This window comes from Coregonus clupeaformis, chromosome 3, assembly GCF_020615455.1.
Source record: "Coregonus clupeaformis isolate EN_2021a chromosome 3, ASM2061545v1, whole genome shotgun sequence".
Taxonomy (NCBI): Eukaryota; Metazoa; Chordata; class Actinopteri; order Salmoniformes; family Salmonidae; genus Coregonus; species Coregonus clupeaformis.
Genome location: NC_059194.1, coordinates 18,159,783 through 18,184,359, shown reverse-complemented (window position 1 = coordinate 18,184,359; position 24,577 = coordinate 18,159,783). Strand labels below are relative to the sequence as shown.

General features: G+C 40.0%; 1 protein-coding gene across 3 annotated transcripts in view; it reads left to right on the top strand.

The window, feature by feature from the left end:
• Nucleotides 1-24,577, top strand: part of LOC121541577 (leucine-rich repeat and immunoglobulin-like domain-containing nogo receptor-interacting protein 2) — a 347,768-nt gene that overhangs the window by 91,617 nt on the left and 231,574 nt on the right. For all 3 annotated transcript variants that reach the window (XM_041850691.2, XM_045207494.1, XM_041850685.2), the window contains exon 3: nt 20,589-20,706. The gene's annotated coding sequence lies outside the window, so the exon portion shown is untranslated. The remainder of the gene's footprint in view (nt 1-20,588; nt 20,707-24,577) is intronic.

The window sequence follows — 24,577 nt, the reverse complement described above, 5'->3', positions numbered from 1 at the left end:
GACACTGTGCTGGAGATGGGTATAAACTGCTCTGAGGACAGAGGATAAAGGCCCTTGGTATGACTGCAGGCCATGATCACACATAGTGTTGAAAGAACATGTATTGGTCATCATTCACATATTACTAGAAGGTCAGCCCAAGGAAGGTCATATTTATTACTAGAATGTCAGCCCCAGGAAGGTCATATTTACTACTGGAATGTCAGCCCCAGGAAGCTCATATTTCTAAGATGGAAGTCATCTCTCTGGTTTAGGGTGTCTGCTGATAGTTTGTCCAATATGATACTGGACTGGATTCTCTGTGGTATGAAAGAGGCTAACAAAATGCACAGAAAACCATACCATACCAAACCATACCATGCCATGCCATGCCATGCCAAACCATACCAAACCATACCTACCATACCAATCATACCAAACCATACCTACCATACCCTACCTACCATACCAAACTATACCAAACCATACCATACCATACCATACCATACCAAACCATACCAAACCATACCATACTAAACCATGCCAAACCCTACTAAACCATACCATACCAAACCAAACCATACCAAACCATACCATACAATACCATACCATACCAAACCATAAATATACCATACCATACAATAGCAAGCCATACCATACCATACAATAGCAAACCATGCCAAACCATACCATACTTGTGTTTTGTGCAAATAAATGTAATGAGATGTATTATACAGCCAAGAGATATCAACCCCTGATTGATGTGTAGCCTAATTGTAAAATGAGTGGTCACATGAGTGTCCAATAGGCATAGACCTCCAAGATAGACCTTCCAGATAAAATGTGGCATTGGACGTCATAATGACCTCATTCTAGTTAAAAAATGCATTGGACGTGACAAAAGACGTCAGCCCGACGTCACTGCAACCAGTTTTGCCCACTGGGGACCCAGATCCCAACTCAACATTGAGGCATAAAGAGATGAGGACGATGAGGAAGCCCCGGGAACAAAAAATAAGGCCAAATTATATGTTTGAACTTTAGAGGCTCACGGTAACGCCTATAAATCAGGATATTCTCGGACAAAATAGAAAATAAGTAAGGGAAATCAACGTCCACCCACGGTTTCCCAAAATGGGAAATGGCCCTGTGCTGTGCACCATCAGTGTGGGCCCAGGCTTCACGGAACGCAGGCGGGCCTCTCTGTTTTCCAACCTGCCTCCTCCCACGGCCTTCCACACAAATCAGCGTGACACAGAGGCTGGCTGATAAATAGTTGATGGAGAGTCAAGGGGACCGAGCCACTCACTCACCGGCTGCCTCATTTCGACTGAGCTGACTCAGTTGGCCTATACGAGGTACACAGACAGAGAGGTTTACAATGGCTCTATTTACTGACGGTTATGCAAAGCGAGAGAGACGTAGAGAGGAACAAAAACATTGACCTTGCGTAGATGTTCTGTAAATGCTCCATTTGCTTGTTGGATGTCACGTCAACACTTGTCACTGTTGAGGGTGGAGTGGAGACTTAGCAGATACTAGGGCATGGTGTTTTGGTCACAGGGTGTAATGGTGGAGCGTATAAAACAAACGGTTGAAATATTGAATCGAAACAACATGACTATTTTAGCAATTAATCATCTTCTGCAGAATTCATGTCATTGGTATATGTCGATTACACATTTAGGAAAGGATTAGGCATGTTACGCATATTATTGAAAGTAATATAAATTGTATTTGAATCCAATTACAGCAGTTATAATTTCAGCTGTGCCCAATGTTGACTAGGCCTGCATGCCATCTGAAGAGAATGTTGCATGCTAGGGATCTGGCCACAGGGCAACTCTGATTGTTAGCATTAATTTTTGGAGCTACTGCTCGTGGGTAAACCACATGCATCTGTGACCAGTCAGACAGCACAAAGTACTATCTGACCTCCAGAATATTTCCCTAGCTTTTTAATTCACTGGAATTTAGGCATGTTTTAGTTACCACTGGCCAAATGTGGTTTGAGTACAACACTAGTGCAGTAGCAGGAAGTATTTCAGGTGTATTTGGATGAATATGTGGATAATATTGGGTTCTTGAGCTCCTAGATGAAGCTTTTCCTCTTATTCTATCAGCCAAATGTTATCCACTTTGCTTTCAGGTGATAAGTACATTGAAAAATACCCTAATAGAAATGTGACATTTAGATGAAGATCAAGATCAAGATTCCAACAGAGAGAGAGAGAATTGAAGTGAAAAGAATGCAGATAACAGCTGACATTTTCCACTAACATATAGGAGATTGCTATCGGGAAGATGAATGCTAAAGCTGAGATGTTTTGATTGGGCCATTTTCCTCGACAGCTGAGGCCACTAACGCGGGAATGCAAACACATTATTAGAAAACCGCATCTCTTGAGGTTGTTGTGTTTAGGGGTGTGAGTGTTTGTGAGTCATTTAGGTTATTTCAAGTTAAGGGGTTTCATCTTTCTTTCCATCCTCCATCTCATCCTTCCTTATTATGCAGCAACAGAAAAAGTATGTGTTTTGGTTTATTTTCCTATGTAATTCAGTCATTAGAAACACATAAATGAATGAATAATTTGGGTTTAATGAGCTTGTTATGAGTTTCGCTAGCCAGCCATCATCAAAAACCTCATATTCTAAAAGAAAGAAAAGTACAGTCATTGTTTTCGGGAATAAAAAATAAATTAAAGAAAGAAGAGAATTAAACTGGAACACGACTGCGTGACCAAGTTGTGCCTCTTACTGTTGTTTGGACAGAAATAAAACTTAATTCAATGGGCATGAATGATTTTCAGTCAGGCTCTGTAAAAGAATAGAACAAGGGAGTCCTTAGGGCAGAACACTGTGCAAACGAGAAGTGTTTTGCACGGAGAAATGCAATGTGAAAAAATACATGCATGTGGTGTTTGTTTTATGGGTCACAGATGGGCAGAGCAGACAGACACTTGGACAGTTTTAGCCTTTATCACAAAGACAAATAATTATTCATAACTCATCAGTACCGTAAAGCACACACAAGGCAGCCCCTTACTGCAAGTTGGGGCCTGGCACTCCAAAGCCTAATATACTGACCCCATCTTCTGAGACTGAGAAGCATACAACCGGCCAATCAGAATGATCCATTAACAAGTCAATCAATAGAGGTGACAAAATGGCACCATTCATCTGCTCTGTCATGGCATGGCATGGCTGTGCATTGGTCTTTGGGTGGCATTTTGCACTAGACCTGTTCAATGGAGGACCTCCATTTAAAATGATTTTTAGTCTAGGAGTAAGCTCAGTGTTATTTAGCTCAACCTTCTCAAAGGGTATTGTCATGTGTCCATGACCATAGGTCACATCTATGGCCTACTACACTGGACAGCATACCTAGTGTAAGAACCGTCATAGTTCAATCTTCAATTGTTTGACTCAGATTTTATTAGACAGAAATGTACAGTGTACATTTTATATTATGTGACAACCATAGGCTAAATGTCCATTTCTGGTTAGTCATTTTGAAGTCACTTTAAGGGCACAAACCATCATAGAACAGGGTATTTGCATAGAGCTTATATCGGCGAGACAAATCAATAAATATTAATTTTGGGAAAATTACATCATTCAAATGCATGGACCAGTGTCCAATTAGCTTTTTCGTCACCCATGAAATTAAATTTTTACAACACTTGTTCGGAGTTGATGGAAAATGCTGCAGGACACACAAGTGTACCAACAAGCGGATTAATGTCATTTTTCAGAAAGAAATGTAGGTTATAAAAGTACAGGTGAATAAGTCAATACATTAATATCACAGAGGCAGAATTGCTTATTGTGCTGCACTTGTCTTGGAGTGGTTATAGGTGCAGGAAATGTATTCGACATACTCTTGACATGCTTTTATTTTAGAGAAATTTACTCTGTCTCCAAAGGACCCTTGATTTGAATATCAGTCGTAAACACCCAGTATACAGTCTAAAATAACCATAACCTTGCCTAAGGTAAGCTATGCAAGTAGCATGGGCTAATCTTCTCTTATACCATGTAATTAACAGTGCCAACAAGAATTGAGCCCAGCAGATGCTGACTGTCAGGTAAACATGATTCTTCATCCCACTGGGCTTTGTTTGATGTCCACTTTCAAATTTCCTCCACTGAAGCATGTTCCAACTCTGTCACTTTGACCCTGACGTACTTTTTGAAGTGATTATACTTTCTCAGCCTGCACATAGAGCTTGCCTCTTTCTTTCTTTCTTTCTTTCTTTCTTTCTTTCTTTCTTTCTTTCTTTCTTTCTTTCTTTCTTTCTTTCTTTCTTTCTTTCTTTCTTTCTTTCTTTCTTTCTTTCTTTCTTTCTTTCTTTCTTTCTTTCTTTCTTTCTTTCTTTCTTTCTTGTCTCTACACCTAACCTAAACCGAGAGGATAAGCATTCTCAACACAGGAATATCAAACCATTTTCAATGAATAACTTTCCCTACCCCAAGTTGATAAGCATTTATTTAAATTTTTAAAAGACCCCTCACTATACAGTAAATATACAATACCCTAAGGGGGACTGTGGAATCTGCTAAATGTGTATCCTAAATTCAATATAGTGTATAAACAGTACAGGCAAAGATGGACATCCACGCAATGTACCTCTCCACAACGAATGCGCTTGAAGGTAAATAAGACCAGGCAATTGAGATGTATTTCTGTAAATATTTTCCGGTAATCCTTTTCCATGAGGCAGTGCTAACACTAACTAGGAAACACGTGACAAGATGGCGGTGCGAATCACCTCAAGATAAAAACATAATATTCAATATCAGTAAGTTAGACTAAATATTACCACTTCATATACTTGTGAATAATAACATTCAATCTGGATAATAACACAAAACAAATCATAAGGCTAGAGAAATGTATCGACAAATATTGCGACAACAAGCACCACTCAAACATGACGGAGGGTAAACGAGGAGAATCAATCTCCAAGAGAAAACGCGACTCCTCGACAGATACAGATGATTTATGCTTTTCACCACTGGGACTGGTAAGTGTGGAAAGCGATCTGTTGAAGTCGATAAATGACAAACTGGGCATACTAGAGTTGGTCAGTAAGGATGTCAAAGAGTTGAAGGCGAGTCTTGAAATGAGTGATGAAAAGGCTGCGATAATGGAGAAAGATACAAAAAAGCTAAAAGGGACAGTCACTAAGATAGAAACGGACGTTAAGGAACTTAAAAGGGAGAACAACTTTCTGAGAGAAGCCTTACTAGACATACAGACGAGATCGATGAGAGAAAATCTAGTACTTATGGGTATCCAAGAAAAAGAAGGGGAGGTTACAGAAAAAATTGTGAAGGACTTCTTACTTACAGCGCTTCAAATCCCACTCGATGCTGTCAATAAAATCCAACTCGAACGTGCACACCGTTTCGGACAAAGAGGATAGAGATATGAGCCTCCAATTGTTGCCAAATGTGCTTTCTTTAAGGATAAAATAATGGTTAAAAGCCTAGGTAAAAGACTTGCTGGCACAAATATAGGCATGAATGATCAGTTCCCGAGGGAGATTGCAGAACGGCGCAAAGTTCTGTACCCAATCTTCAAGGAAAATAGATTAAAAGGGAAGCGTATTGCCCTCGTAGTTGATCAACTGTATATTGACAACCAAATGTTCCACGACACAAAGACTACTCCATGGCTATTCTGAAAGTTCTAATAGCGGAGTCGAAAAATGGAACACCCAATACTAGCCATGGTAGGGATTGTAATAATAAAACACATTTATAGTATTTATGGTATTTATAAAGGGATAAGACGGTATTACAAGAAAGGATAACAAGCAAAATAATACATCTTCAAATATAACTAATTAGAACACAAGTACTCAATCAACATAGTGGAGATAAAAACATAGCAAACAGAAGACATAGAAGCCACAGTATGTGGGTATGTGTGGATGTATTGTGATGGAAGGTGTGGTGTGCGTTTTTGTGTTTGGAAAAGTGAGGCGTTAAGTGAGTGAGAAAGGAAATGGTTGCATATCCCAGAACCAACGTGTGTCTGTGAGCAGGGGTTGTGAGAGAGAGCTTTCAATTTTGTGCAGATGAGGGATATACATTTTAAAATAAAATATACATCTAATCTATTATTTTATTGTCCTATCATGATGGAACGGTCCCCAGCCCTATATCCTAGACACCAACCTGAGCAACCCATACACCAAAGAGAAGTCCCCATCTGTTTTATGGCCCTGCTGTATGTTACCTATATGCAGCCAAAACAGAAAGATAAATGCGGTCAGAGACCTACTAGAGCAGCACCGCCCCCTCAAGATTCTGAGCCTGCCTGGCAGGGTTTGTCCAACAAAGCCAGAGCCCCCTGATGGGAGAGCATAATATACAAGGAAATTCTCAAAGCTGCTAATGAGAACCTTGACGACCTTGTACCTAGCCGGTACCCCCACCCAGGTAGTGGCATTGCTGGCAACACTGGCTGCAGTAACCCATGGGGAGGGGTTCACACACACTCAGAGAAGGGGCATATTATTGTGGCCCTGGTGGCACAAAATAATCAAAGGTCTGACTTCTCGGAGATACCAGGGGGGACCAGAGTGATTGTGTCTCAGGGGAAGAGGGTGGATCTGATCTCCATCACCTAGGAATCCCTGCTGCAGTGTGTGCAAACCTGGTCAAGACCTACAGGAAATGTATGATCTCTTTAATTGCAAACAAAGGTTTCTGTACCAAATATTAAGTTCTGCTTTTCTGATGTATCAAATACTTATGTCATGCAATAAAATGCTAATGAATTACTTAAAAATCATACAATGTGATTTTCTGGATTTTTGTTTTAGATTCCATCTCTCACAGTTGAAGTGTACCTATTATAAAAATTACAGACCTCTACATGCTTTGTAAGTAGGAAAACCTGCAAAATCGGCAGTGTATCAAATACTTGTTCTCCCCACTGTATATATTGAGGTGAGAGCATTGGAAATGCTTTTGGCGGTTGACCTGCTTCTGTTTTGTGGGTGACACTGTGTGCTGTTTTCGAAGGACTACAAACTATCACCCTCATGCTCTTAAGGAAATCATGAATGTCATGGATACATTAGAATTAGTAGATATATATGGAGGCTTAAATATCCTGACCTAGTGAGATATACATGGCGGAGACTCAATCAATCAGTCGTCTTGAGTTTAAAAAGTGTTGATAGGGGACAGAATGCGGTCGGACCATCATATAATTGGCATATACATTACTCTTACTGAATTTCCACGTGAGCGAGGATATTGGAAATGTAATCAAAGCCTATTGGATGATAACTAGTTTTTAAATTGGACAAAGGAATTTATAACTGATTTTTTCCGACATAATATAGGTACAGCAAATCCCCTTATTGTATGGGACACTTTTAAATATTCCTTTTGAGGCCATACTAACAAAGGAAATAGAAGGTTTGACAGAACAGATAGATAGCAATAAAAACTGTAACAAAGAGGCTCAGAATAAATTAGAGGAAAAACAAAAAGATTTTGAGAAACTTATTCAAGAAATATCAAGTGTAATATATTTTTAAAATACAGCAAACTGGATGGAATATGTGGCAAAATGCACCAAATTCTTTTTTAATCTTCAACATATAAATGCTTCCAAAAATAATTTACTGAAACTGGTTACAAATGATGGAGTCACCCATGATTCACCAAATGATATTTTGAAGGAGGAAGCAAAGTACTTTATCTCCTCTAACTGAAGCTAATTGAAGCTAATTGATAATGTAAAATTAACAGCCATACAGAAAGACTCATGCGAAGGTGAAATTACAGAGGAGGAACTTCTTGATGCAATTAAAGACTTGAAGTCCAGGAAAACTTTTTATTTTGATATACTCAGAGGACCGTTATAAGCATGTTTTAACCACTCCTATGTAAATGGTAGATTATCAGACACTCAAGAAGAAGGTCTGATTTCATTATTACTGAAACAGCATACAAGTGGGAAATATAATGATCCAGTCCATTAAAAAAATTGGAGGCCCCTTACACTTCAGTGTTGTGATGCAAAATGTATAGCGCATAGAATTAAAAAGGTATTGTCGGACATTATTCAATCTAAATAGACAGGTTTTTTTACATGGACGATACATTGGAGATAATATAATACGAGTACTGGAAACAATAGAACACTATGAAAAATATGGGAAACCAGGACTGCTATTCATAGCAGACTTTGAAAAGGCAATTGATAAAGTACGACTGGAGTTTATATACAAATGCCTGGAGCATTTCAATTTTGGAGAATCTCTTATGAAATTGGTTAAAACCACGTATAGTAATCCTAGGTGTAAAATAGTAAATAATGGCAAGGTTGTCCACTATCGGCATATCTATTTATTATGGCCATCGAAATCTTTGTTTTCCTTTAAATCCACAACTTGAATCCCTCCACAGCCTCATAGAGGATGTAGATGCATTTTCTAACCTCTCTGGATTACAACCAAATTATGATAAATGCACTATATTATGTATTAGATCACTAAAAAATACAAAATTTACATTAACATGTAGTTTACCAATAAAATGGTCCAATGGTGATGTGGATATACTCGGAATACATATCCCAAATGAAATACATGATCTCACTCCAATACAGTTTAATAGATATTTAGCAAAAATAGATAAGATCTTGCTACCATGGAAAGATAAATGTCTGTCTATTTTTGGAAAAATCACCCTGATTAACTCTTTAGCATTAGCATTTAGCAGTTTACCTATTTGCTTATGGTATTGCCTACGCTATTGCCTAGCGAACAGTTTTTTCTTATTATATGATAAGAAAATATTCCATTTTATTTGGAACGGCAAGCCAGACAAAATTAAACGGGCCTATTTATATAATGAATATGAATTCGGAGGACAGAAATTATTAAATATTAAAGCATTAGACCTATCACTAAAAGCTTCAGTCATACAAAAGTTATATTTAAATCCAAACTGGTTCTATAGCGAATTAGTAAGATTGTCTCACCCCATGTTCAAGAATGTTTCTTTTTCTCCCTTTACTCAGATTACAACCTCTCACTTTCAGTTATTTGAAAAGGAAATAATCTCCCAAATATCACTATTTCTAAAACAAGCCATAGAAATTTGGTTGCAATTTCTATTTAATCCTCCAGAAACGACAGTTCAAATAATGCAACAAATATTGTGGTTAATCTCAAATATACTAATTGATAAAAAAAACATTATTTTTTGAAACATGTTTTAAAAGGTATAATCTTCGTAAATGATATAATCGGTAGGACTGGTGGAGTTATGTCGCACATGCAGCTAACAAAAACATATGGAAATGTCTGCTCTACCCAAAATTACAAACAAATAATTGCAGCATTACCGCAAAAATGGAAGAGGAAAGTGGAAGGTGGAAAAAGTTAGGAACTTGTCTGTCGGCTCTGCATTAAATAACATAATTGGTTAAAGAAAACTGTGATAACTAAAAAAGTATAACAGTTTAATTTAAGAACCAAAAGATTGACAGCCGTCCCATATAGATTGCAAAATAGTTGGGAAGAGATTTTTGACGTACCGATTCCATGGCACAGTGTTCATGAACTGATATGCAAAACGACGCCGGATTCAAAACATAGAATTTTTCAATGTCAATTATTATACAGAATTCTTGCTACCTATAGAATGTTAATCTTCCCAGCTCTGCAGATTTTGCTGCGAAGAGACAGAATCATTAGATCATTTGTTTTGGTACTGTCCATTTGTGGCTTGTTTTTGGTCACAGGTCCAGGAATGGCTGAAGGATTACAATATTTACCTGGAGCTAACCCTGCAGATAGCACTACTGGGTGCTCTTAAAAGTCATAGTCAATCGGTCAATAATATAATAATACTTTTAGCAAACATTTTTATTTTCAATTTTCGATCTGTAGAAACAATGAGAATAGAAAGGTTCAGAACTTTTGTAAAACATCACAGTACAGTTGAAAAGTATATGGCAAATGGAAATCCAATATGGATGGTGTTATGAGATAGATGGGTGGTTTTGAATGGAGTTGAAGGATAGGACTAATAACAACTAACAACAACTAATAACAACAAGAATAGACTGACGAGTTTCAGAAGAAAGTTATTTGTTTCTGGCCATTTTGAGCCTGTAATCAAACCCACAATTGCTGATGCTCCAGATACTCAACTAGTCTCAAGAAGGCCAGTTTTATTGCTTCTTTAATCAGCACAAGAGTTTTCAGCTGTGCTAACATAATTGCAAAACGGTTTTCTAATGATCAATTAGCCTTTTAAAATGATTAACTTGGATTAGCAAACACAACGTGTGTCACGCCCTGGCTCTGGGACTCCGTTATGTTGAGCCAGGGTGTGTTGTTTCTATGTGTTTTGTGTTCTAGGCTGATTATCTAGCTCATGTGTTTCTGTGTTGGCCGGGGTGGTTCTCAATCAGAGGCAACGAGTATCAGCTGTTGCTTGTGGTCTCTGATTGGGAACCATACTTAGGCAGCCTGTTTTCCACAGTGTTTTGTGGGATCTTGTTCCGTGTATGGTTTGTGTCTGTTACCAAGGACGTCACGTATCGTTTTGTTGTTTTGTTCGTGTGGTTAATCTAAATAAAAGTATGTTCACTTATCACGCTGCGCATTGGTCCACTGTGTTCGACGATCGTGACAATGTGACATTGGAACACAGGACTGATGGTTGCTGATAATGGGCTTCTGTATGCCTATGTAGATATTCCATAAAAAAATCAGCCGTTTCCAAATACAACAGCCATTTAAAACATTAACAATGTCTACACTGTATTTCTGGTATATCTGATGTTATTTTAATGGACCAAAACATTTATTTTCTTTTGATAACAAGGAAATGTCTAAGTGACCCAAAACCTTTGAACGGTACTGTGTATGTATGTGTATGTATGTATGTATGTATGTATGTATGTATGTATGTATGTATATGCATATATATACATACAGTGGGGAGAACAAGTATTTGATACACTGCCGATTTTGTAGGTTTTCCTACTTACAAAGCATGTAGAGGTCTGTAATTTTTTTCATAGGTACACTTCAACTGTGAGAGACGGAATCTAAAACAAAAATCCAGAAAATCACATTGTATGATTTTTAAGTACAGTGGGGAAAAAAAGTATTTAGTCAGCCACCAATTGTGCAAGTTCTCCCACTTAAAAGATGAGGAGAGGCCTGTAATTTTCATCATAGGTACACGTCAACTATGACAGACAAATTAAGAAAAAAATCCAGAAAATCACACTGTAGGATTTTTAATGAATTTATTTGCAAATTATGGTGGAAAATAAGTATTTGGTCACCTACAAACAAGCAAGATTTCTGGCTCTACAGACCTGTAACTTCTTCTTTAAGAGGCTCCTCTGTCCTCCACTCGTTACCTGTATTAATAGCACCTGTTTGAACTTGTTATCAGTATAAAAGACACCTGTCCACAACCTCAAACAGTCACACTCCAAACTCCACTATGGCCAAGACCAAAGAGCTGTCAAAGGACACCAGAAACAAAATTGTAGACCTGCACCAGGCTGGGAAGACTGAATCTGCAATAGGTGAGCAGCTTGGTTTGGAAGAAATCAACTGTGGGAGCAATTATTAGGAAATGGAAGACATACAAGTCCACTGATAATCTCCCTCGATCTGGGGCTCCACGCAAGATCTCACCCCGTGGGGTCAAAATTATCACAAGAACGGTGAGCAAAAATCCCAGAACCACACAGGGGGACCTAGTGAATGACCTGCAGAGAGCTGGGACCAAAGTAACAAAGCCTACCATCAGTAACACACTACGCCGCCAGGGACTCAAATCCTGCAGTTCCAGACGTGTCCCCCTGCTTAAGCCAGTACATGTCCAGGGCCCGTCTGAAGTTTGCTAGAGTGCATTTGGATGATCCAGAAGAGGATTGGGAGAATGTCATATGGTCAGATGAAACCAAAATAGAACTTTTTGGTAAAACTCAACTCGTCGTGTTTGGAGGACAAAGAATGCTGAGTTGCATCCAAAGAACACCATACCTACTGTGAAGCATGGGGGTGTAAACATCATGCTTTGGGGCTGTTTTTTCTGCAAAGGGACCAGGACGACTGATCCGTGTAAAGGAAAAGAATGAATGGGGCCATGTATCGTGAGATTTTGAGGAAAACCTCCTTCCATCAGCAAGGGCATTGAAGATGAAACGTGGCTGGGTCTTTCAGCATGACAATGATCCCAAACACACTGCCCGGGCAACGAAGGAGTGGCTTCGAAGAAGCATTTCAAGGTCCTGGAGTGGCCTAGCCAGTCTCCAGATCTCAACCCCATAGAAAATCTTTTTGAGGGAGTTGAAAGTCCGTGTTGCCCAGCGACAGCCCCAAAACATCACTGCTCTAGAGGAGATCTGCATGGAGGAATGGGCCAAAATAGTGTGTGAAAACCCTGTGAAGACTTACAGAAAACGTTTGACCTGTGTCATTGCCAACAAAGGGTATATAACAAAGTATTGAGAAACTTTTTGTTATTGACCAAATACTTATTTTCCACCATCATTTGCAAATAAATTCATAAAAAATCCTACAATGTGATTTTCTGGATTTTTTTTTCTCATTTTGTCTGTCATAGTTGACGTGTACCTATGATGAAAATTACAGGCCTCTCTCATCTTTTTAAGTGGGAGAACTTGCACAATTGGTGGCTGACTAAATACTTTTTTTCCCCACTGTAATTAATTTGCATTTTATTGCATGACATAAGTATTTGATCACCTACCAACCAGTAAGAATTCCAGCACTCACAGACCTGTTAGTTTTTCTTTAAGAAGCCCTCCTGTTCTCCACTCATTACCTGTATTAACTGCACCTGTTTGAACTCGTTACCTGCATAAAAGACACCTGTCCACACACTCAATCAAACAGACTCCAATCTCTCCACAATGGCCAAGACCAGAGAGCTGTGTAAGGACATCAGGGATAAAATTGTAGACCTGCACAAGGCTGGGATGGGCTACAGGACAATAGGCATCAGCTTGGTGAGAAGGCAACAGCTGTTTGCGCAATTATTAGAAAATGGAAGAAGTTCAAGATGACGGTCAATCACCCTCGGTCTGGGGCTCCATTCAAGATCTCGCCTCGTGGGGCATCAATGATCATGAGGAAGGTGAGGGATCAGCCCAGAACTACATGGCAGGACCTGGTCAATGACCTGAAGAGAGCTGGGACCACAGTCTCAAAGAACCATTAGTAACACATTACGCCGTCATGGATTAAAATCCTGCAGCGCACGCAAGGTCCCCCTGCTCAAGCCAGCGCATGTCCAGGCCCGTCTGAAGTTTGCCAATGACCATCTGGATGATCCAGAGGAGGAATGGTAGAAGGTCATGTGGTCTGATGAGACAAAAATATAGCTTTTTGGTCTAAACTCCACTCGCCGTGTTTGGAGGAAAAAGAAGGATGAGTACAACCCCAAGACCACCATCCCAACCGTGAAGCATGGAGGTGGAAACATCATTCTTTGGGGATGCTTTTCTGCAAAGAGGACAGGACGACTGCACCGTATTGAGGGGAGGATGGATGGGGCCATGTATCGCGAGATCTTGGCCAACAACCTCCTTCCCTCAGTAAGAGCATTGAAGATGGGTCGTGGCTGGGTCTTCCAGCATGACAACGACCCGAAACACACAGCCAGGGCAACTAAGGAGTGGTAAGAAGCATCTCAAGGTCCTGGAGTGGCCTAGCCAGTCTCCAGACCTGAAACCAATAGAAAATCTTTGGAGGGAGCTTTAAGTCCGTTTTGCCCAGCGACAGCCCCGAAACCTGAAGGATCTGGAGAAGGTCTGTATGGAGGAGTGGGCCAAAATCCCTGCTGCAGTGTGTGCAAACCTGGTCAAGACCTACAGGAAACGTATGATCTCTGTAATTGCAAACAAAGGTTTTGTACCAAATATTAAGTTCTGCTTTTCTGATATATCAAATACTTATGTCATGCAATAAAATGCAAAATTAATTACTTAAAAAATCATAAATGTGATTTTCTGGATTTTGTTTTAGATTCCGTCTCTCACAGTTGAAGTGTACCTATGATAAAAATTACAGACCTCTACATGCTTAGTAAGTAGGAAAAGCTGCAAAATCGGCAGTGTATCAAATACTTGTTCTCCCCACTAATATATAGATATATATATATATATATATATATATATATATATATATATATATATATATATATATATATATATATATATATATATATATATATATATATATATTTGCGAGAAGAAAAACATGGGGGATTGGAAGTGATGCAGACAATTACATTAATTACATTAATGGAAGTTACATTTTCCATGAAATCCTTTTTAATTGTGAAGCAATCCCTCACAATACCTGACGGCCGACCATTTTTACTGTTGATTTGGCTTGAAGCATGTGTCGGACATGATTCTGCTTAACATTTGGAGCCAACAAATTAGAGGAAAATGCCAGCTGCTGAGCACAGGAAGCTGATCAGTTGAACAGGATGTGGAGGATTACACGTTTAGTCTCGTTGTGTCTGTCTTTAAATCAGACATCTGTTGGCTTTTGGTTTACATTAGTTTCCCCTACTTTCTCTTGGATCTCGTTTTAGCTTTATTATTTGTTTGCTGTTGTCTTTCCGTCGGGCTGTGGTGGGGAGAAAGCCTCCCAATTAAATATGGATTTGGTGGCGTATTATCACATCAGAGACAGCCACACGCTCTCCTGTCATCTGGGTGTGAGCTGTTTAGGCCACTGGGTGTAAATCACCTTCCTTAGCTAATTGTGCTTGCAACACCACATGGTGTGTGTGTGTGTGTGTGTGTGTGTGTGTGTGTGTGTGTGTGTGTGTGTGCACTGGGGAACGAGTCTATTTTAAGAAGTGTCTAAATTATAGCACTTGTCATAAGCATGTACTGTATGTGCCCCTCCCTCTAGTAAATCTATCTGATTATATTCTCTGGTTAAAGGTTAGTAGAGGCCTCTACATAACAGACCCTACACGGCCCATGACATTTGGGATTCAGGTAGAACATGACCTACAGATCTCTTCCAGAATACCATTCTGTGACTCTTCTCATGTTCTGAAATACTGTCCCATAGGGAGGCAGTTACTTTTGACCTGAGCTATCTTTGAGCAGGCAAGGTAGCATGTGTGGTGGCACTGTACGGAGAATGGTGTGTGAATGGTAGAAATGATGCCATTGACTATATATTCTGCATGTCTCTGAGGTCTTTGGAGTTTCTGAGGAACCTATTAATTTAGAAATGACTGCGAAAACAATTGACATCAAGCAGTGATTGCATAAGGCCCACCATCTTGAAAACAGTAACTGATAACTGTTCGGATAAGATGTGACTTAACACTCCTCCTTAACATCAGCCGCAGTAGCACTTCAATTGGGACAGATGTCACAGTTTAAGTTTGACAATTCTGCGGATGGAAAAGAGCACTTTGTCTTCTGAGGGAGCCTGTCTTGGCCTTTTCCCTGCCCATTGTGTAAGTTGTGTCTAATGAAGCCAGTCCCACCGTCGAGAACTGTCGGAGTCTGACTCACACACAGCTCCGCTCTGAGCACTAATGCAATAAACCTTTGTGTAGGAAGAGCGTTCACATGGCATTACTGGGTCTTATTCACCAAGCTCTCAGCAACAACTCTCAATGTAGGCCAAAGGCACAACCAGTTTTTTCCCTTTCCATCTGTCTTTTATGTCTTCCAAAAAGGTTATCTTTAAAATGTTTACTGCTGTGTCCCCAGCAGGTACATTTGCATTCAACTTTTATCCGACTTCTTTCTGTGTCTGCATCCGTTTTTGACTTGCTGTTCTTTACTGACTGTGCCTCCAGGCTAAAGTTCCCTTAGTTATTTCCATCCTCATCGTTTACATATCAATTTGTTCTCTTGAATATCGCTTTTATCCGGAAGTTTTCACAATATGAACACTGACCTCTGTTTGCCTTTTTGGAAGAGAAGGAAACATTCCTAGGCTATGAAGCCTTCTGACAATGTTTTCACTGCATTCAGTGTTTCACTCACTCTCAAAGACAATGAATGACGTCTTTGTATCCAGCAAATTAAATTTAGGCTACCTTCCTGTTTATCTACGCTCTTGATGACTGATATTTATTGTATCAAGGTAAAAATACTGCTCTGATAAACTCTCCGACTCATTGTTATAGATGAAACAGTTTCTCTGTAGAACTATATGTCTTTGACATTAGTGACCCCATTCACCCCATTGAAATCAATGATGAGAGAGATATTCAGGTTGATAAAATGTGATGTGGAATATCTGCTGATGTCGAAGCCATTATTGTTGTTCTAGTTTGGAGGCAGCAATTAATTGCATGTGGTGCAATGGCAGTTTGCCCCAGCTGGTTGTACACAAAAGTATTGTATGTCCTGGTTTACTCTAGTCTAAGTATCCTAACTGTCAAATGTGTATGGTCAGCGCTAATGCAATGTAATTGGACATCACATCGAAACAGAAGTAGAAATTATTGCTGTTAATGGTCCTCAGTGTGCGTGTAATCGAATTCAGCTGTAGATCAATGCAGCTGAGCCTAAAACCTCCTTTGGCATATTTGTGTCATCAAGTTGAATTGAATGCACAAGCTCAGACTTGCTTCAGTCTGTCGCCACATAATGGAATCACAATGGTGACCAAGCCAGAGGGGCTTGAGTGGGGATTGCAGTGGGCTGGAAGGATTAAGGCACAAGTTTCTCTAAAGGATCAGATACAGCAGTGTTTGCTGGCCGAGAGTACTTAGCACCTCAACCTGAGTTCGCACCAATTTTACATGTAGAATCGCGTGGAAATTGTTGTGTACAGCGGGTGGTCCCTAAAATAAAGCGTGCTGAACGATCGGCAGATGAACGCTAGCTCCACATTCAGTGCGATGTGTGCAAGCCTTGTCTGGGATAAACGGAGATACGACACCAGTCCTTGACAGCAACACAAATATTATTGAAGCTGAAAGCAAAGTAAAACGTTAAATCCTACCAGGTAAAGTATTGATGTACAGCTATGGGGACAGACACAAGTGGAGTTTTATGGTTATTGTACAGAGATATGAGTTGAGACTCTGCACCAAGGTGAAACTGCACTATCTGCTCAATAAAATGCTACTAACTCAATTGGGACACACACTAAAACCAACTATTTGGTAAACAAATGAGAATCCAGATGGGGAATAACAGATTCTCAATGACATGCAGATAGACTAATACAGGATTTTCAGGCATGCATTTTACAGAAAATGCTGGTTGGTCAATGACTGTCTGTGCCTGTGTGTGTGCGTGTGTGTGCGTGTGTGTGGTACACTCATAATGATCACATTTATCCACCTGGTGTTGATCTAAATTGCACAGTTAGCAAACTGTTCACACTAAAGTATTGCCAGAAAGAGAAACAGCTGAAGCAAAATGCCAAACCAAAAGTAACTTAAAGTCCATCTGAATGCCAGACATGATCCAATGCTTGAATTCTTATGTATTCTAGCTGCGGATGACTCAACACTATACATGTCAGCCACTACAGTGACTGAAATTACTGCAACACTTAACAAAGAGTTGCAGTTAGTTTCAGATTTGGTGGCAAGGAATAAGTTAGTCCTAAATATGTCTAAAACTAAAAGCATTGTATTTGGGACAAATCATTCACTAAACCCTAAACCTCAACTAAATCTTGTAATAAATAATGTGGAAATTGAGCTGCCTTGGCAGCAGCTAATGGTGATCCACAATAAATACAAATACAAATATATCCTTTATTCATCCAGTCCCCATTGACAAAATAGACATAAATCTATTTTACATGGTTCGGGATGATCATGTTGCCATTTATACTCCGTTCAACTGAGGCTCCACTCCTGAAATGACCCCTTTCTTTAGCCTCAAAATAGTGATGACGGACACCAGAGACACCCTTCTTCCGTTCTTCAGTTTTCTTAACAACCGTCAGGCTCAGGCATGGAATCCAAAAACCCTGCTATTATCATTTGGAAAGCCTGATCTCTCCCTACCTGGGCCATTCCTCTGCCACTGATTACAGTCCTCAAGGGACTCTCATTAAGTCTTTGCTCCAATTAAGCTTCACTCATTTGCCGCTTCGCAATCCCTCCACGACTCCAGTCTTCCAAATCCTTCAACGGCGGATTATTCAAATCTGTGGTTGGGCTGCAGTCAGAAAACAGCAACGTTCGCGAGTCATTTATAAGGCATTTAATATTTGTTGGTTTGTCAACGCCCACTGACTGTACTTGTTGGATGGGAAGTCTCAGTTTGATTTTGAAAGAAAATAAGATGTGTTTGTTTTTCGAGAACATTGTCGGTGCTCAGGTGAACTACGCTATAGAAATTCGGATGTTTTGACATGCTGAAACAACGGGGGAAAGCACTTCACACTCATGCTCTGAAATACCGGGAATTTGATAATTGTGTTGTGCAGACCAGGCCTTTGCCTCTTTTGTCTAATAATTTGTGACAGTATATTGTAGGTTTATGTCCCAGTCAAATGCCTTTCTGCTTCATCAAGCTCAGTTTAAAAAGTTCTACCAGAACTTTAACTTGTCCATTTTGGAGATTTGTTCTGCTGACCAATTCGGAGATTACAAGGAAAGGCTTTCTGCTCTAAAGCCACCACAGAGTTGAGTGCCCACACTGCTATCTTAGATTGCCACATTGGACACTTGCTGTGGATTCCATGTTCAGCCTGCACAAAGAAGAAGATACTTCATTTCCGTATCTTTAACACCAGTATATAGATCGATGTGTGGAAATCAGTACAGATGCAGAACAATTATGAAAAATAGTTGGCAAAATACTTAACTTTGTTGAAAAACAATAAGCTTACTTGGCCAATACTAAATGTTACCTAGACTAACTAACCTCTTCCAATGAATGAGCTGAACGGGTATCCTAAAAAGACCTGCCTGATGGCATAAACCATTCACACATTTAAACAGATACATTCTCAATGAAAGGAAAGGAAAGGAAAGGAAAGGGGGGTATCTAGTCAGTTGCACAACTCAACGCATTCAACCGAAATGTGTCTTCCGCATTTTTCCCAACCCCTCTGAATCAGAGAGGTGTGGGGGGCTGCCTTAATCGACGTCCACGTTATCGTTGTAATCCACTTCAAAGGTAAAACTAGTTCTCAATTTGCATTTGAATGGCCAACACATGACAATAAAAAAACATTATGCATAAATGTTAACGTTTAAAATGAACGTTGAAAACCCCATTTAACCAGGACAAACCAAACGAGAAGCGCGCAACCTGTCGTTAAAGCCCCGAACTTCACCAGTGCATGCTCACTTGGTGTACAGTGTACAGTGTTGGGGAGTAGGCCTTGAACAGGTATGAATGCTCAACATTTCTAAATCAATCATACGATTACCAGACTCTGGCGTTTGTTCTTCACATTAGAACTCAGAATGTTTATGGGACTAGCAATAGCATAGTTAGGTTAGCAAACATTAGCAGCAAACTTTGCTCTCCATGACTCTTTTTTTGTATCGGCATTAGCACAGTATACATTATCCAAATTCTAGCTCCAAGACAGCGAGAATTTGAAAAAAACTAAAAAGTAAATTGTGCTGATTTATTGGCACATTGAATCATGTTGCGCGCCTTAGTTTAAAAACTCTGTGGGTTGTGCTGAAACAATTACATCATATCTGAATTCCTCCACCTTTATGCACTTTCGCCATCGTCAAGAGTGTAATTAAGTGAATACCTAGATGACTTGATAGTAGGAAGTGTATTATTCCTCAATCATATTAATATACAGTATCAGTTTTTATCCTCTGGGGGCAAATCCATCTCACTCACTGACAAGGCTTGCAATTCATTTTATTACTTATCTGTTAGCAGGTTTATCTACACCTAGGACTGATAAAAGCAACATAATTGATTTTCATCACTCTAAAATTACAGTGAATTTCATATGAATGAATTGCATGGTAGTTGTGCTCACAATGTAAGTGGATGTCATCATACTATAACTGTCTTATTAAGTATTCCTTTAACATGGTGGGCGGAGTTTGGCCATGTTAAAGGAACTCCACCATTGCTTCAATTATACTGAGTCTCCTCCCCTTCATTAGGAAGATCTATATCATCCTGTGTCAACTAATAAAAAATGGATTGATACGAATAATCATGTATGTTAATGAATTAATTAAAGTGTGGTCAACACATGAATGCATCCTTTCCCGTCCTATGATACTCACATTAGTAGCCAAAACATGACAGTTAATAGTTAAATCAGGATCTTCTTTCATAAAACCCTTTCCTTGGCCAGTCGGTCGGTTGAGAAATTAAGATTTAATGAAGCGTCCCTCGGCAGCCGTTTGGGCAGAAAAATAATCAAGCTGCCCAAGCATTGATGGAAGATACTGTGCATATGTCAGAGGTCTTTTCCTTCTTCGACTTAGTGGCCTTCCTCTGTCTTCCTTGGGCTGACAGTCTTCAAGGATGTTTATCTTGGTTCGTTGGGCTTGTTACTCCTCAGACTTGTGCTTTCTCCGGAAAGCTCCTACTGTATGTCTGCTTAAATTTGTTATCTTTTTTTTTATTGCAGAAATCGGAATCTTGGAATAAGTGACCTGTGAATTCCGTTGGCACTGGGGATTTTTAAGGACTTCTCAACTACTCTTCAGTCCCACTGTATGGACATCTACTATCAGAGGCCCTGCCAGGTAAGGAACATTTTTTCTTCTTCAACACCAACAGAAATGTTGTACTCGTATTTACTGTAAATATTCCAACACGTTATTCTTTGATGGGTCAGGGAATTTTGCTGTCAACCAAACGGATTATATGTGGGGCATTACATGGGTAATATGGTTATGGGCAGCAGGTAGCCTAGCGGCTAAGAGAGGTGAGGCAGCAACCAAGAGGGTTGCAGGTTCGAATCCCAGGAAGTGAGCTGGCAAACGGAGGGTTGCTGGTATCAAATCCTAAAAAACTGTATATACTGTATATATATGTGTGTACAGTATGTATGCGTGTCTTTCAGAGGGGTTGACTTAAAAGTGGAAGTCAAATTTCGATTGAACCTTATGTGCAATTGACCAATAATGTAATTTTAATGGTTCTGGTTAAGTTGGACTGACTGACTAGTTAGAACTGGAATAGATACAGTACATGGTTCACCACCAGCTTCTTTGGAAAATTGAGTTTACTTAATTTGATCTTTGACCTTATCCTCTTTACCACTACTTTGAGGCCATTTTCCTCCCAAAGGGCAGACAGTACATTACATATGATTACACAGAGGTGTCAACGTGTCAAGCCAACAAGCTTAAATGCTCAGTTTCAAATGCCAACCCTGTGTTGCATGTGCCTGGCCCAACAGAATTCCAAACAGGGTTCTGAGTTCTCTGGAGTTTTCAGCCCAAGGAAATGTCATTCTCTGACTCTCTTTCTGCCCATCTGATTTCTACTCTCTCCACTTCCATCAGTTTTAACTCTGTATAGTATTGTCATAATGTAGCAGTAGAACCCTGAGTGCTCCCTCAGATCACTGTTACAGCTTATCAGTGGAGTGGTGCTGCTTGAAATTGAGTCCCCCTAATTTAGTTGCTCTACATTCCTACTCGGGTTACACTTAAATTGGAAGGAAGAGAAGGAAACACAGACACTTTCTGTCATGTCATTATGTGCATGTGTTAAAGTTGTTGTCTGTGTTTGTGTTAAAATATGGAGCTAAAGTGTTGCTATGGCAGATTCTGTTGAAGATAGCAAGTACTGAACAATATTGAACTGTGGCTATGCTTTATTGGAATCAATAAAAAGGATGGATTAAGCCATTAATGCCCCATCTGCCATCCTAATTTATTTTTAATTTGGTGAACTCTGCCGCATATTGCTCTGACGTTTTAATTAAGTAAGGGCTATAAAAATTAATACTACTACCGGGGTGCAGAGGGCCAATGCTCATAACACTGTGGAGAATGGCGAATGGGGAACCAGTGGTCCAAAATGACGCCCCTATGTCAAGTCCATTCCCTACCACAGACAATTGAGATGACCTCTTTTTGTACATTCAGTGGCACTGATTATCTGCGTGGTCTCATGAAATGCACTTGCCATGTCGCAGGGCTTTTTCAATGGTTGAATATGGCATTTTTAAAACACTGGAATAGTGATCTATTCAAGGATTTGCTTCTGAGCCTATTACATCAATGCTTTTAAATCTGTTTAAGAGTGTGTTTTTTTGGTCTTCTTTTTACGTTAAATCCCTCTTGAGATTTTCCTTTTTTTTATATAATGTTGCCTCTGGCATAAACAGTGCAACTGAAAATAGAAGTCAGTGGCTTTCAGATTAATTTGAAACACAGAATCCAAACTTGAAACACTGTAAAAAGGAATGGTAGATATGTATATTGAAGCAGGGGAAATCAATTTAGCATATTAGGCTACATGCATTATGATACGTCATTAGAGGTGAAGGACAGGACTGAACATCTTTTTGTTTATACTGAGTGAAATTAAATACTGTACATATATGGTTTCAGAGTGGGAGGCAAAATGATGAAAGAGTATGAAACGGCATGGAACGGCCTTCTGAGTGCATTCACAGGATATTTAAATCCTATCACAAAGGAAAGTGTCCTGCCTAAAGAGACACATAGTATGATGGTTACTGCTGGGACTTTATATTTGCATTAACCATGTTTCCTACCAACCATTTCATGAGGATTAATTACCTGACGCATGTAAAAATTCACGACCGGGCTGATTGAAACAGAAAATGCTTTTACAATTTTATAAATGTCGACAGTAGGGTTGGGCAGTCTCCAGATTTTCATATTGTCATACCGTCCTTCTCTCATCCCGGGATTTATGGTATTACCAGCTGAGTATACAAGGTACACCAAAATCCCCCCAACCCTCCCCGCAAAAAAAAGCCTATTGAGCATCTATTACCAGAATGTTAACAAAATTAGCACAGGTAATAGTCCATTTTCATGGAGATTTCTAGCAAAATTACTAACGAGCGCAAAACTAATGTAAACAAATTGCAAAAACATGCAATCCAGGTAATAAACTTACAACTTAGCCAAATACATTTAGACTCAGTTTTTCACAATTCCTGAAAATCTACTACGCTTTGTTTTGGGACAAACTGGATCACTCAGAGTTCCAATGCGGCAATTGTTTGCTTGCCAACGATTATAGGCTTGAGGTGGCTTCCTTGATCACGCAGGTTGCCAGCCTACGTAAGAAACTGGGGAAAATGCAGAGTGGAATGTTTACCTTTTCTACGCCGGTGGCTGGACAGCATTTGCGCATGTTGGATGCATCTCCATCTTGTCGTTTGTCGTTATCCGACTGGCCAGTGTTGCCCGGAGTTAGAGTTGAAGTCGGAAGTTTACGTACACTTAGGTTGGAGTCATTAAAACTCGTTTTTCAACCACTCCAAAAATGTATTGTTACAATCTATAGTTTTAGCAAGTCGGTTAGGACATCTACTTTGTGCATGACACAATTAATTTTTCCAACAATTGTTTACAGACAGATTATTTCACTTATAATTCACTGTATCACAATTCCAGTGGGTCAGAAGTTTACATACACTAAATTGACACTGCCTTTAAACAGCTTGGAAAATTCCAGAAAATGATGTCATGGCTTTAGAAGCGTCTGATAGGCTAATTGACATCATTTGAGTAAATTGGAGGTGTACCTGTGGATGTATTTAAAGGCCTACCTTCAAATTCAGTGCCGCTTTGCTTGACATCATGGGAAGAAAAAAAATAAAATCAGCCAAGACCTCAGAAAAAATCATTGTAGATGCCCTGACTCTGGGGACTCTTATTTGTTGAGTCAGGGTGTTATTTTCTATGTTGTGATTGTCTATGTTGTATATTCTAGTAGGTGTATTTCTATGTTGGCTGGTGTGGTTCCCAATCAGAGGCAGCTGTCGCTCGTTGTCTCTGATTGGGGACCATACTTAGGCAGCCTATTGGCACTAGTGGGTTGTGGGATCTTGTTCCGTGTGAGGTATGTTTTTTGTGTACCTTGGACTTCACGTTTCGTTTAGTTTGTTGTTTTGTCGTTGTTTATTCGGTTCAAATAAACATGTATGCATATCACGCTGCGCCTTGGTCTGACCCGTCCTTCAACGAGCGTGACAGAAGATCCCACCAAACGAGGACCAAGCAGCGTGCCCAGGATGAGCGAATAGCCATGTCACAGGTGGGCAAATTGTGGTCATGGGAAGAGATATTCGCGGGGAAATGGCCATGGGTGAAGGTAGATGCCCAGGCAGGAGAGGAGCAACGGCAACACAGAGGACGCCGGTCGAGGAGGAAGCCCAAGAGACAGCCCCAAGGGGGGGGCTAAAAGGGTGGTTGGCGGAGCCTAGCGTTAGAGCAGAGCCAACTCCCCGTACTCACGTGAGGAGGCGTGTGACTGGGCAGGCTCCGTGTTATGCGGAGCTACGTACTGTGTCGCCAGTGTGCCAGCACAGTCCTGTACGTCCTGTGCTAGCACCACGCACATGCCGTGCGAAAGTGGGTAGCCAGCCAGGACGGGTTGTGCCAGCTCTCCGCTCCAGACCTC